Source organism: Podarcis raffonei, chromosome 6 (assembly GCF_027172205.1).
Source record: "Podarcis raffonei isolate rPodRaf1 chromosome 6, rPodRaf1.pri, whole genome shotgun sequence".
In the NCBI taxonomy this organism is placed as follows: Eukaryota; Metazoa; Chordata; class Lepidosauria; order Squamata; family Lacertidae; genus Podarcis; species Podarcis raffonei.
The window spans coordinates 64,067,418-64,080,922 of record NC_070607.1 but is presented as its reverse complement, the minus strand read 5'-3'; the positions used below and the strand labels follow the sequence as shown (position 1 = coordinate 64,080,922).

The 13,505-nt window shown below is 46.2% G+C and overlaps 1 protein-coding gene across 3 annotated transcripts in view; it reads left to right on the top strand.

The window, feature by feature from the left end:
• Window positions 1-2,840: 2,840 nt before the first annotated feature.
• The window catches only part of RHOC (ras homolog family member C), a 30,079-nt gene continuing 19,414 nt past the window's right edge, over window positions 2,841-13,505 (top strand). The window contains exon 1 of one of the 3 annotated variants that reach the window (XM_053393504.1): window positions 2,841-3,194. The gene's annotated coding sequence lies outside the window, so the exon portion shown is untranslated. Of the gene's footprint in view, window positions 3,265-4,599; window positions 4,620-13,505 lie in introns of those variants that run through there. The other 2 variants (XM_053393503.1, XM_053393505.1) reach the window with 2 other exon arrangements.

Genomic DNA, 13,505 nt, shown 5'->3' with positions numbered 1-13,505 from the left:
GATTCATTGTACTGAGCAGCCAGCATTTTAATTCTGCAGAGCCTCCCAGCTGGTACACAAAACACATCATCTGAGCATTAGATACAACAGATCTCTTTGTTGTGGTAGAAGGAGATGGGGAATCTTCTCCCTCTTAGGAGTTAAGGATGACAGAAGACAGCTCCAAAAATGGAGCAAGGTTCAGGCTGAATATTAACAACGGACACAAGGGAGCAGCAGAACGATATATTGACCCATTTTAAAAAATCAGGAGGAATCAAGTGTACACTGCAAACAAGGGTTGAGCATTACATTTACTCTGCCCAGTGCTCGCATGTGAGAGTTCATAGGAGGTTACTAATCCTAAATATTTGGGAAAGGGAGGGGACTAGAGATTAGGCTGCAACCAAACATGAATCTAACTTCAGGCGAGGTGCAGAACATAATCATAAAGCACACCAGGAGTGGGGAACCTCCAGCCTGCTTGCCCAATTTGCCCCTCCACCACACCCACAAGTGATGGCAGGGGTGGGGCAGGTTAAGGACACAGCTACTAAGTAACCATCAGGAGCTTAAAGTGAGCAAAAATTTCAGCAGAAGTAAAAGAGAAGATGGAGAGGATTCCAGGGCAGCTTACAGCTACTGGTAGTAAGACAGTCCCATCCATCAGGATAATATAACAGATGCAGCACAAACAGAAAAGAGGAAGGGAGGTAGGAGAAAAGAAAGCAGATTCAGACATTAGTTCTGAGTCCCTGAAGTGAGCATCTGGAAAGGTAAGTGTTTAAGGAAAGGAGAGGACAATTTGCTGGCCTCTCAGCTGAGTCAATAGAGAAGCCTTTGCAGTCCTCTCTATGGCCTGATGGAATGGTTGCTCCTAGATAATGTTAAGGAGATCCCCCCTCAAGATTCCAGTTTTGCACAGGCCTCTGATACTGGCTGGGAGCTGCTACCGGAATGAAAGGACACATTGCTTGCAGCACACACAATTCCTTTCCTTTCTATGGGAGCACCTCCTTTGGAGTACATGAAACTAAGAAAAAGCACTGGATGCTGAACGCATTTGAAACAAATGGTTTTGAGGTCTGGCTGGGTTGAAGCCAGAGGCCTGGAGGGTGCTTTCTTTCCTGCCTGAGTCATGGGAGTTTAAGTCTATAGCTGGAAGGAGGATAAGCTTTGTTTCCCTAAATCCCCGTGTGAAACAGAAAGAGAGCCTTTCATCCAGATTTAGTAGGTTGGTGCAGGGCTTGTTGCTGCGGGCCATGTGAGTGTGTGTGGTTAGCCTCATCCTCTAGTATTTCTTCCTTTGCTTTTTGTATTTTAAACGCACTCACACTTTACTATTGAATTCTGGAGCTTCTCTGTTGGTTGTTTGGTGTTCAGTAAACTTTGATGTAGCCAATAAACCCAACAGCTATGAGGTGAATTAGATGAATGCATGTGGGATTTGAGCATGGAGGTGAGGGAAGCCTCTGGCACTCCAGAAGTTGTTGCACTTCAACTCCCCTAATCCCTGACCTATAATTGGCCATGGCTGCTGGGGCTGATAGGAAGTGGAGTCCAGCAACATCTGGAGGACCATCCCTGGATTAGAACAGGTTGGCCAACTTGGTGTCCTCCAGCTGTTTTGGACCTATCATTCTCAGCCCCAGGGCACAGTGGAAGTATTAAAAAGACATCACCATGCACCCTGGTCCCACAGTTTCCAGACTTGATGTCTTTCTCCCCGCTCTTGCCCTTTTGCCTGAACTCCAGAGAAGCCTTAATTATTCTGGCAATCAGCTACAAGGCCATGTTCCAAGATCTTCCCTAAACAACTCAGGACAAGGTTACCTGCAAGTCCGCCAGCCCTTTATACAGACCTAGAAGATAATTTGTATCAAGTCTTCCTCAACCTGGTGCCCTCTGGACATTTGGGACTACAACTCCCCTCGTTGGCTGGGGCCGATGGGAGTTGTAGTTTGAAACATCCAAAGAGCACCAGGTTGAGGCTGATTTAGATCACCTTGCAGGCAACCTACACTGCCATAGGGCGGTGACCCAAAACTTCTGTTGTTGCTCCTCTGCTGTGGAACGCCCTTTTCTCTGCTATACATGAAGGAGAAAAACCAGCCCCTTCAGAGAAAGACCCATCATATTGTCCAGCCTTTCCCTGACCCAGAAGATCAGACTGTGTTTATCTTAATGAATTCCGGTTTTTATATGCTTTTTATAGTACAGTTTTTAGGCTGCATTTTTGTTTTCATGGTAGTGTTAACTTTTATATTGCACACTGCTCCGAGGTGTTTTTGTTTTTTGAAGCAGTGCATTATAGAAATGTTCGAAACAAACCACTTTTTCCACACCGGTCAGCTGCCCCTGCTGTAGAAGTCTCTCGCTTACTCCAGCCCACACGCTCTTCTGTCCATCCGTTGCTGCTCGTGAGGGCTCCTAGCGGCGTCCTCCCCACCCTTCACCCCGGGCCCTGACCTACCCACACGCCTCCCTCCCATCATGTGCCCAAACGCTGACTCAGCCGTGGCTTGCCTCCCGAAACATGTGCGCCGCGCCTCCCATGTCCACTGGGGGAGCAAAGCCACATTCCGGCGGGAACTGGGCTTCCAGCGACTCCATGGGCGTAGCCGGCGGGGTAGGGGTGCGGCAGCTGCCCCCCTAATCAAGCCTATAAATAAAAATACTTAACTGACCAATGGCACTGCAGATAACTCAGTTCTGCCTCTCCCCCCCCCCCATAAATCCTGGCTACGCCCATGCGAGGCTCCCAGGGACTTCTCAGCAGCTGCGGAACTGAAGCGCGGTTCTCCCGCCAGCAATGGTTCACTTCTCCCCAAGAAGCGTCGCACCGAGTCCCCCCCCCCTGCTTGGGATCCACGTCCCCTCTCGAGTCCGCTATTACTCTAGAGATCGTGGGGTGGGGAAGCGCGCTCCACGTATGCTCAGAGGAGACGAGCTTCCGCGCGCCCTGATGCTCTTGCAACAGCGACCCCTCGAGAAGGCGCCTCTGCGCGCCCGTCCACTTGCAGCCGCGGCACCGGGCAGCGCGACCCTCTCCCGGCGGCCCCTCCCCGAGGCGGGCCGGGAGGCGGCCTCAGCGGCTGTGTCAGCCCCACCAAGCGAGCCCGGTCCCGCCTCTCCGCTCCCCGAAGGTTCGCGCTTAGTCAGGACGGACCGAGAGGCCAGGGAGCGCGGCGGCCGGAGCCCGACTCCGCTTTAAGGTAGCTGGCAAGGCGAGGAGGGAAGATCGGGATCGGTTTGGCGGCTCAGCCAGGAGCGCCTTTCCCGTAGGTTAGTGAGCGTGACCCTAAAGTAGCCTGGCTTGAATAGGAGTGGAGCTGAGGGGGGAAGGCGTGGTAGGAGTTGGCGGGGCTGGAGGAAGCGAGAGGAGCGCGCGTAAGAAAGCAGGGTGGGGTAGCAGGTTTTGGGAGTGCGGTATGTATCTCTCTATATCTGTAGATATATACATGGGGCAGGTTCAAGTCAGCCCTTGGAAGGGACCCAACCCAAATCGTTATGCATGCTTACTCAAAAGTAGACCCCGCTGTTGAATGGGGTTTCGTTTCGCGTGAATGCGGAGTGCGGGGGAGAGCGTCGTCGTCGTGAGGAAGTCCCACTGAGTTCGATGAGACTCACTCCTTAGTAACCGTGGCTAGCCTTGTAGCCTTAGTCATCCTTTAAAACTCTGCCGTGGTATTTGCTATCAGGGTGGTTAGCAGAGGTGGAGTGGAGCAAGTGAGGGTTGCCTAGTTATTTCAGGTTAATGCACGATCTGAATGCACGTGGGTGTGATACTGTGTCCTTTGCATGGGGGAGGAGGGCACATGCAGTTTCAGTGTACAGGATCCAGTGAGCAATGGGGAGAACTGGAGGCAGCTGCTGGGATTTTTTTCCTATGTGGGTTGGAAGGTGTGAAGTGACCTAGGCTTGTGCCGTGGAGAGGTAATTTATTTGAACGTAACTTAACAGATGAAACACATTTCTGATTCCCACAGAATCTTAAAAACAGTGGTGAGATGGACTGAACACCTTGTGTGTCCCCCCCCCCCCAATCCCTAAATGCCTGGAGGACTAAAAAGGCAGCTTCATTCAAAAGCTTACTTTCAAAAGCAATGGAAAGCAACACAAGTCTCTTGCTGGAGACCACTGAGCCATATAGGGGCCACCCCAGAAAATGCTCTGTTTGTACTACCTCACCTCACTTCTTAAGCATAAGGCAAAAATTGTGAAGTTATTTTTTGATGTCTAAAGGCAAGGTGTTGTGCCTTGAGCCTTGCTGGGAGCTGCTCTCTGCTCTGGCCTTGAAACTGGAGCCTTGAAGTAGATCCTGGAATTATGAAGACCTTTTCCCTGTCAAAGAGTCACATTAATCTTTGCATGCTGTAAGGCACTCTCTCTCTCTTTTTTTGTTTTGTTACTACTTCACAGATTTAGGCGCTGAACCCTGGCTCTGATTAATAATTCCATTTGATTGGTTGCCATTTTAATTCCATTATTTTGTCACGTTCCCAGAATGTTGTTTTAAAATGTGAATCCTGTTCGTCTTTCCTTGTGTTCAGTAGGTGAAGAATTTCTCTTCACTGATTTGGACAGGAATTGGGATGGGTTGAATCTGTTGGGAGGAAGTTGGAAAAGCACAACTGCTAGTGAGTAACTGAGGATGGGTGGGAGCTCTGATAAGCAAAAAAAGGTGAACTGTGTGTCAGAGAAGAAAAGTAGCACATTTTCTAACTGCTCCCTGCTTTTGTGTTATTATATACCCACCAATGGATGGTTTTTTAAAGGGTGCTTAATGGGAACAGCATATTCATATATGGAGAATTTGGTTTGAACCAAACAGGCACTGTGATTATTTCTTTTTCACCCCTGCTCCTCATTCCCTGTTTGCTGCATACCTTTCTGTGTGGCTGTTGCATTTCCTTGTTTGAGGATTCCTGTGAAACTGGCTTGCCATGTGATGTGGACAGTGATTCCCTGTGTCCTTTAAATGCTTGCTTAGCTCACTTTCGGACATTTATATTGGGGTGGGAAGGAGGTTGTGCTAATAGCTTAGGAGCAAGAAAGCATTCCAGAACCATGACTGAACAGTGCCTTTCTCTCTCTGTCTCTCTCTCTCTCCCCCATCCTCCCTCCCTCTCCTTGGAATTTGGCAGCCAAGTCCTTTCATTGCAAACCAGGCTCCCTAAATCCTGCCCCAGCCTTTTAGAAAACACCCACTGAAAATGGCAGTAGCATTGTCACGTTGCTTCACAGGGATATTTGTGACTGGCAGATGCTTTTGTGTCTGTTGTGGGATTCCAGCATATCTCTTAGTTAATGGATAAAAGGCAGCTTTTCACTCTGGAGTAAGGAATATATATATATATATATATATATATATATATATATATATATAACCATTAAATAGGTAACTTGTTTAAGTCTATAATTTTCTCTGTTTGAATATTATAGATGAGTCTTATTTTCACTGTGTGAAGAAGCATCTTGTATGTAGCTTCAGAAACGGGGTTCCAATAGTTTTTTAAACTATGGGTCATTCTTGCCAGCAGACTTTGGACATGCAAACCACCAGGGAAGTTTTGCTGGGCAAGCACTATTGAAACTACTTTGAACTGCATAAATAAATTCTCGTTCAACTCCTATTCACTTCTGGGGGATTGTGCTGCGAAAGAGAGATTAGAAAGCTCTTTATTGAAGCTGCTTCCAAACTGGCAGAACTTTGTGCTTCCCAATCATTGCTCTATGTGTAATTGTTGTTAACTTTCTATGCTTCAGGGAATACGGAGGATAACACTTTGTGTGTGTGCATCCCACTATGTTCCATCTGTTTGAGTTCGTGTGACATAACAGTTTGAGTAGGAAAGCAGCAACTCTGAGCATGCTTTTTTAAAAAATTGAATCAATTTTAATTTGTGCTAAAGCACTTTTTATTTAGGCATCGTCATTGTGTGCTTTCTTTGGATTGTTTTAAAGGTACTCTAAAATATTTGCAAAAGGAAAAAAAATAGCATGGTGCTAAAATAGCACTGACTGAAGGGCTTATTTGCTTTAAGTGCTTCTGCATGAACCTTTTAACTTTTTCTTTAAGACAGAAAGGCATTTTAATGCAAAAGAAAAAATTGATTTAGGGCCCAGTCCTATGGTTCCCTGGGAACATATAGACCAGGGGTCAGCTAACTTTTTTAGCAGGGGGCCGGTCCACTGTCCCTCAGACCTTGTGGGGGGCCGGGCTGTATTTTTTTGGGGTGGGGAATGATGCAAGAGCACCACGAGCCCCGGTGGCTGCTTACCTGTGTCTTGCGAGCGACAGGGGCTGGTGTTGGCGTCGGCAGAGGGACGATGGGCAGTGTGCGAAAGGGCTCCAGAGAGGGCCTGCTTAAAATGGTGCTGCTGCTGCTGCTGGCACCAACAAAGCCCAGCCCCCTTCCTCCTCTAGGCAGGGCAGGGAGAAGCCAGGTGGAGGGAGGGAGGAGGCGCCGCCACTGCCGCTGTGTGAGGGAGAGAGAGGGAGAGGGAAAGAACGCGTTTGCTGGCGATCCACGCAGCGATTCCCAGACCATCTGCGGGGTGTATCCAGAAGGCAATTGGACCTGATCCGGCCCACAGGCCTTAGTTTGCCTACCCATGATATAGACAAACCATGAGCTGTTGTAACCAAGGTTTATTCTTGGGTATACAGCTCTGTTTGTCTGGAGGAAACAAACCACAAGCCCGAATCATAACTCTCAACAGCAGAGGGAATAGGGAAGGAGTGACTGTGTTCTCTCCAGGAACCCTGCTTTGAAATTTGGGGAGGTGCAGAATTAAGAGTGTTCCTTTCCCAAAAGGTTTTCAATTTGACTGTTGCAAAATAAATATTGTTGCTTCTTGTAGAGAAATTTAAAGAAACATAATATTCGGCAAATATTGAATGACTGTCAGGCCAATAACAGTAAAGCACTCCACTTGAAACTCAGAATTATGCATTTGCTTTAAGTGGGAGAGATACATTTTAAATAAATTTCCAAGTTCACTTCTAGGACTTGAGTGTGTTCATTTGAAATGCAGATCGTATATCTCCTGAGTGGAATCAGAAAATTGAGGGGGGGGTTGCATGTTCCTTGGGTGTGTGTGTGGGAGTGTGTGCATTTAAGCCCAGTGGTCAGATCCCCACGATACATTGAAAATGCTGTTATACCACTTTAACAGTTGGATAATCCAGGTAACTTTATTTTGTTAAGATTGCTGGAAATTGTAGGTCTGTGACTTAACAAACTACAGTTCCTACGGCTATTGCAAGGAGACCATGATTGCTAAATAAGAGTGTGCTTTAGATATATGATGTGGCTATGACCAATGTTTCCCAAAATAGCAGTTTGCTTATCTGAATCTTGGAGGAATCACTATTTTGAAGGCTAAATTAAGTCTCTCAACTTTTCCCCCCACCCACAGCAGTGTGTCCTTTTGCATTCTGTACAGCAATCCCTTCAGCTTGTTCATAGGGAGGTGTCTATCATTGCAGTCCAGTGGACAGTGTCAAGCTTGAATGGGTTAACAGAGCTTAGACTGCATTTAGTCACACAGATATCGCAACAGAGGCAACCCTTCTTTCCAAAGATTTCATCACTTCTCAACAGAGGACTGGATCTAGAAAGATAAAAACCACTGCAAACCTGGGGAGGGAGGAATTCATTGTTTTCTGGATCTGACATTCAGATCTATTTATGTGAAGCTTAGGCAACAAGTGAAATACTCAGTAGCATCGCCGCCTTGCCAAAATGAATGAATGTGGGCATTGTCTTCATTGAAAGAGAAATTATTCCATAATCTTGACTGGAGTGTAAATCTGGGAGGGAAAAAGAGAGCGTTCATCTGAGTGTGTGTTTGTTTAACTTACTGTAGCTTGGCCTGCTACAAAAAAAAATTACTTCTAAAAAGTAAAGTATAGGATACAACAAAACAAATGCTTACTCAAAGCAATCTGACTGCACTGTAAATCTGAAGTCAGAACTGTGGGGCACATGTGATTTACTAACACATGCCCTTTCAGGCTTATACCTTGAGCAAAATGTGCAGAGTTTCGTGAATACTGATCCACCCCACTTCCTTTGCTGATTCACGTTTTAAACCTCCTCTCTGTAAGGGGTAATAATAATCTTTTGTGGATGCGCAGATGAGAATTGAGAATTCTTAACTCAAACAAACAAACAAACAAGCAAAATTCATAAACTCAGCCCTGCATGGTAATGTGTTGGTCAAGACCCATCCAAACCATAGTAGGGCCAACTTAAACATTTGGTAGAGACCTATGGCTGGGATCCTGTCTCTCTACTGAATGCCTGAAAAGCGTAGGTGCTTGCTCTTTCCTTCTAACCTATCACTTTTCATCTCCTCTCCCTCCCACTGCTGCTTTTCTGTTAGCCAGGGCAAAAGATGTACTTGGGGGCCACAGCTAGAGAAAAGAGTGCAATTTGGGGCTCCAGCTTGTCCTGCCACTTTCTCCGGGGAAAACCCAATCTTTTTCACTGAATCCAGTGGGATTTTCCATGGAGTGATGCTTGATCTGATTCAATGTTAAAGAGTGGGCTTTCCTGGGAAAAGCAGCAGGGCTGCAAACAGAAAACGTCTCCGCCCCATAGGTAGGACAAGCAGAAGTATGGACAAGACCTTAGAGTGGATAAAGGCTGATTTGGAAGCAGGGAAGGGCTCCTTAACATTTTCTGCACCTGAACAATTCTTCAGTTGATGCATCTCCCAGGGAGTAAGATGAAGTGGGATGCAGGAAAAGGTTTGAATCTTAAAGTTGGAAAGAGTGTGCTGGTGGTCATCTAGCCCAACCCCCCGTTTGATGCAGGAACTGTAATGCAGGGCATTACAAATCCCTGACAGGTGGCTCGCCAGCCTCACCACCAGTGAATCCCACCCCTTCCCAAGGCAGACTGTTGCACAGTTGTTGGAGATTAAATAGCCGCCTTCTCTCCAAATCTCATTTTCTCTTTCTGCCAGTTTTTAGGTGAGAGACAAAGACTCGGATTCCCAGGGCCAGCTGTCCTGCCAAATGACTAGCTTGGCCCTTAAATCCCAATTCCATTAGATCACTACTGTAGTTCTGAATTGTGTGCCATGGCACGCTTGTGTACTTGTAAGAATTATCTGTACACCAGGAGCAAATATATAAATAAATTGAGAGCCCGGAGAAACCAGCTCAGGAGAGAGGAGATGCCAGATACATCTATGCATGAATTGCTGATCTCTGGTCTTTTCTGCTTCTGTTTGGTTTTTGCTAGCTGGGTGAGTAATTTTGCTGCATTGCATGTGATGGTTAATCCTATCACTCTTGCTGCTGCAGCACAGCAGCCTGTCTCTTGCACCTTCATGTCAGGAGCAAGCTGTGCACCAGAATGTGGGTTGTGTGGATTTTCCTTCATGGGGGTGGGAGTGTTAAAGTCTAGCCCAAGGAAGAGTGGAACAGGGCACTTTACTTGCCCAAATTACATGTATCCTTCCCTCATTTTTGGGGTGAAATTGTTTTTCTCAAAAAGCGCGTGGTGGTGAAGGGTTCAGCATCCTCTCCTACCTGCCTTTACTACACTTAAAATTGCCCTTCGCCCCAGTTTATTGTGAAAAAAGGTGACAGGTTAGAGCCGTAGCTGGGGGGGGGGGCTTGCCAGGTGTTTTGCCCCAGGTGGAGCCTCCAGAGGGGTGCCACTGAGGCTTCTAGGCTGTGTGTGTGTGCGCGCGCAAATGTGCACGGGGATGCCAAAATAGGTCTTTGTCCTGGGTGAAATAAAGCCTATTTTCGCCCCTGCGACTAGTTACACATACAGGAGCATAGGATATTGGGCTCTTTAGAGCCTAGGCAAATCCTATATGTTTTTGTTTAGAATGCTTATAACACACGAGAGGCTCTCAAAGCATCTTACAAGAGATTCTTACAATACTAACACATTCAGATTTAATGAGGAGCAGAAATCACATGGCAGCATTTCCTGCCCTCCTCCTCACTTTGCCCTGGTGTTATAGTGCACAGTAGCTCCCACCAAAATCCTCTGAGGCAAGGAAGTGATTCTTAGTGGCTAGACCTTGCTCTGTATGTCATGGAATCTGAAGTATTGTTGTATTTTCTAAAAGTAAATCTGGGGGGGGGGTGAGAGTGAAGTGTGCTTCTTGGTTTTAATTGAGCAAAAAGTGTTCCTCAGTTTCCAGATGTTTGTGAAATGCATTCAGGTTATTTCAAAACACAGGTTTTTATGGGGTAGAGGGCACTTGCTTCCTCTGTTTGCTGCTTTTTCCTTGCCAGAAATGACAGACTGAATAGTCCCAAGAACTGCCGTAACAGGAAGGGTTTCCAGCCCCAGTAAGTGCATCACCTTTTACAAGGCTGCATCTCAAACTTTATGGGCTTTGATAAAGAACAGGCTTGTCAGTTTTGTACTTGTTTGAAAGCTCATGTCCGAATATATTTCCCAGTTCATCCTTTATGCCCCCGGTGCTATAAATGGTAGAAAGGAAATGTTCATGTTCAGGAAGTGTCTTTGTTTCTCTTGATGTGTGCTAAAATAAACTTTATAAAATGAAGATGAACGAAGCATAAACTTCTCCACTTTGTTGCTTGGGCTTCAACATCACGTGTGCTGCTTGGTGTTTTGCAACAGGAGGAGAGGAGTTTCGTGTTTGATTCTGCTAAATGGAATTTGGCAGCACAGATTTTTAAAGGATAGACCTATCTGGTTCACTTGACCCAATGATGGTTGATCTGCTCCAGGCTTCTCAGTGTGTTTCCTAGCTAGCAGAGGCATACACCCGATACCTGAAGCAGAGCTGTAGCTGGGAGGGGTAGCCAGTTTTTTTGCCCTGGGTGAAGTCTCCAGGGGTATTGAGGCTCCCAGCCTGTGTGCGTGTGTACACAAGTGTGCATGGGGGCAGGGAGTGTGCCAAACTGGGTATTTGACCTGGGTGGAAAAAAGCCAGGTTTCGCCCTTGCATGAAGAAAGGATGTGGCACGTTAATGGGAATAAATTTTATTGCATCATTTTACAATGTGGATGGCTTAAAAGCTACAGACTTTACTAAGGCTAGCGGAGGACAATGAAACAATATATATATAACTTCCATAGGTTGTGATATGTCAACCATGTTCAAAAACTGTCTGCTCAGATAACTTTAGATTGATCTCCAAAATGTCACTTGATAACTTTCAAAATGTCTCTTCCATCTGTCATGTCATGATGGAATTGCCTATTGCCACAGGAAGAGTATGTTTCCTGAACCTGTGTTTGCTGATGGAATGGTGATGGTAGGGAGAATCAGTGGGTGTTTCCCCCCTTTTCTATCCACTTATTGTCCCTTGCAGATGCCCTTAGTTTCTCTTTCTCCAGTTGAACTGGTTTCTTGTCTCACATCCTTCAGTTTGGTAGGGGAGGGGAGAGGAGTTTTAAGCAGCTGCAGGGGTGCCAACTAGAATAAAATATTGGAGGGTCCAGGTAAGCCCCACCCCACATAATCAGTCACATGACACAGTGCACAAACATTGTGTGAATGGCAATTCCCATCAGCTTTGGGGGCCCCTGGCCCCCTCAATTATTTTATTGGGGATGAAGACCTCTCAGCATCTAGGAGTTGGCTCCTATGAGCAGCTGGGCTTGGCAGGAGAGGGGGAATGGCATTTGAACCTTAAGCTGCTTCTGTGTGGTGACCGGCACTTGGGGCAACTTTCTCTACATGGGTATCTCACCCTAGATTCCCAACAGAAATCTTTGTTGATTTGTACAGAAACTAAGAGGGTTTCTGCTGAACTTGCATTTGATGTTGGGCTGAGTAGTTCAAAAGTAAGGAAACACTAAAAAAGGAAAAGGAAAACCTAAAAAGAGAATGATACATGTTCTGTGTGGGAACTGATGTGTTGCAGTCTTGTACATGGCTACTCAGAAATAAACTCCATTGTGTTCAATGGGACTTCTCTCCCACAAAATCGGACTGAACAATATGTACACAGTCCCCTTTGATTTTGGGTGGAACAAATACCCATGCAAACACGGGCCACAGATTTTTATCTTTTTGTGTATTGGGCAGCATTTTCTGCCCATTTACAAATGTACAGTTGCTTGCTTTGCCAAAAATCTCATCATCTGGATCAGATGTCAGGAAGCAGAGATCGATATAAAAGCTGTGGAAGATGTGAAGCGTAGTCTCCTGTGTCTGTTGCTTTTCTTGTCTGAGCCAGTTTGTCAAGCTTCCTGCTGACTGTATCTGAAATCCTAGATTGCAGTTCGATACCCAGTTCTTTTCTTCTTTTCCCTTCCTTGTTCTAACTTGGAGTGCTCAGTGCATGCAGCTTCCATTACCTGCAGGATTTTGTTGTTGTCTTGGGTCTCCTGGCTTGGCTTGGTCTGCTGTGTGTCACTGTTGGCTCCAGCTCTACAACCCATTTACTGCAAAGTTTACCTCTTGAGCATGTTCCTATATATTTTGTGCCTGCTCTGAAGAGATGCCTTGTTTGGTGCTTTCTCGTTTACTTCTTTCAGCTCCCTGAGCAGAGGTCTCTTTTCATTAATGGATTTTCTGTGTTGCTTCTGAAATTGCTTGTTTAAAATCCTTTTCTCAGTGCAAAATTTCTAAGCCTGTTTAGAACTCTATGCAGTGACCAAGACAAAGGAGAAAGTTTCTTTTTATAATTTTCCTGTTAGATTTACCAGGCAGCTTTTATACCACCCATCACCCTGGTTTTGGGCTCTGAGGCTGATTTGGCAGCTCTGCTGGTCTCAATTCCCTCCCTTTTCAAAAGCTGTTTGCCTAGTTCCAAATGACGTGCTCCCTTATGCAGCCTTGTACATTTTTCTATATAAATAGAAGTGTAAGGATGTTGTCAGGCTGCAGTCCACGTGAACTGCAACGTGGCAATGGCCTGAATGAACAGGTAGGCAGCTCACCTGAGTAGCCAGAACAAGCCAGAGCAGCTCTCTAGCAACTGTCCTTCTCTCTTGCCCCTCAAACTGACACCGCTATTTCGGCTTCAGCAATGCTGGAGGCAGAGAGAAGGGAAGTGGCAGCAGAGCAGAATGGTTACTGGAGAGCTAGCCCAGCCTCTGCTGCCTGATCCTCTGTGACTCGCCTGTGCCAGAGTTTGGGAGAATTGTAAGGTGAGCAGGCCCCACAGTTTGGGTGAGATGTAAGGGTGAGTTTGGCAAGGTTTAAAGGGAGGGTGTTGGGGAGGTGTAAATGGGAAGGAGAGGGGGTTGGTAGGAAGTAGGCAGGTTTGTGAGTGAAATGAGCAGAAGCTTTGTTCCTTATCTGCTTGACCACTGGGTTTCCATGCTGGTAGAGGAAGAAGAGGCTTTGCTTCTTCCACGGATAATATGGAAACCAAGTAGGTTGGTAGAGGAGGAATGGAGCAGTCCATCTTTCCTCTACCAGCCTGCTCACTTGGCTGCATGAAATTCCTAGTCACCTGTGGCTACCAGGTAAGTCATTAGGTTGTCATCATAGTTCTAACTAATGTGGGTCGTTGCTGACGTGTACACAGATTGCACAGATTTGAGATAAATGTTATATTA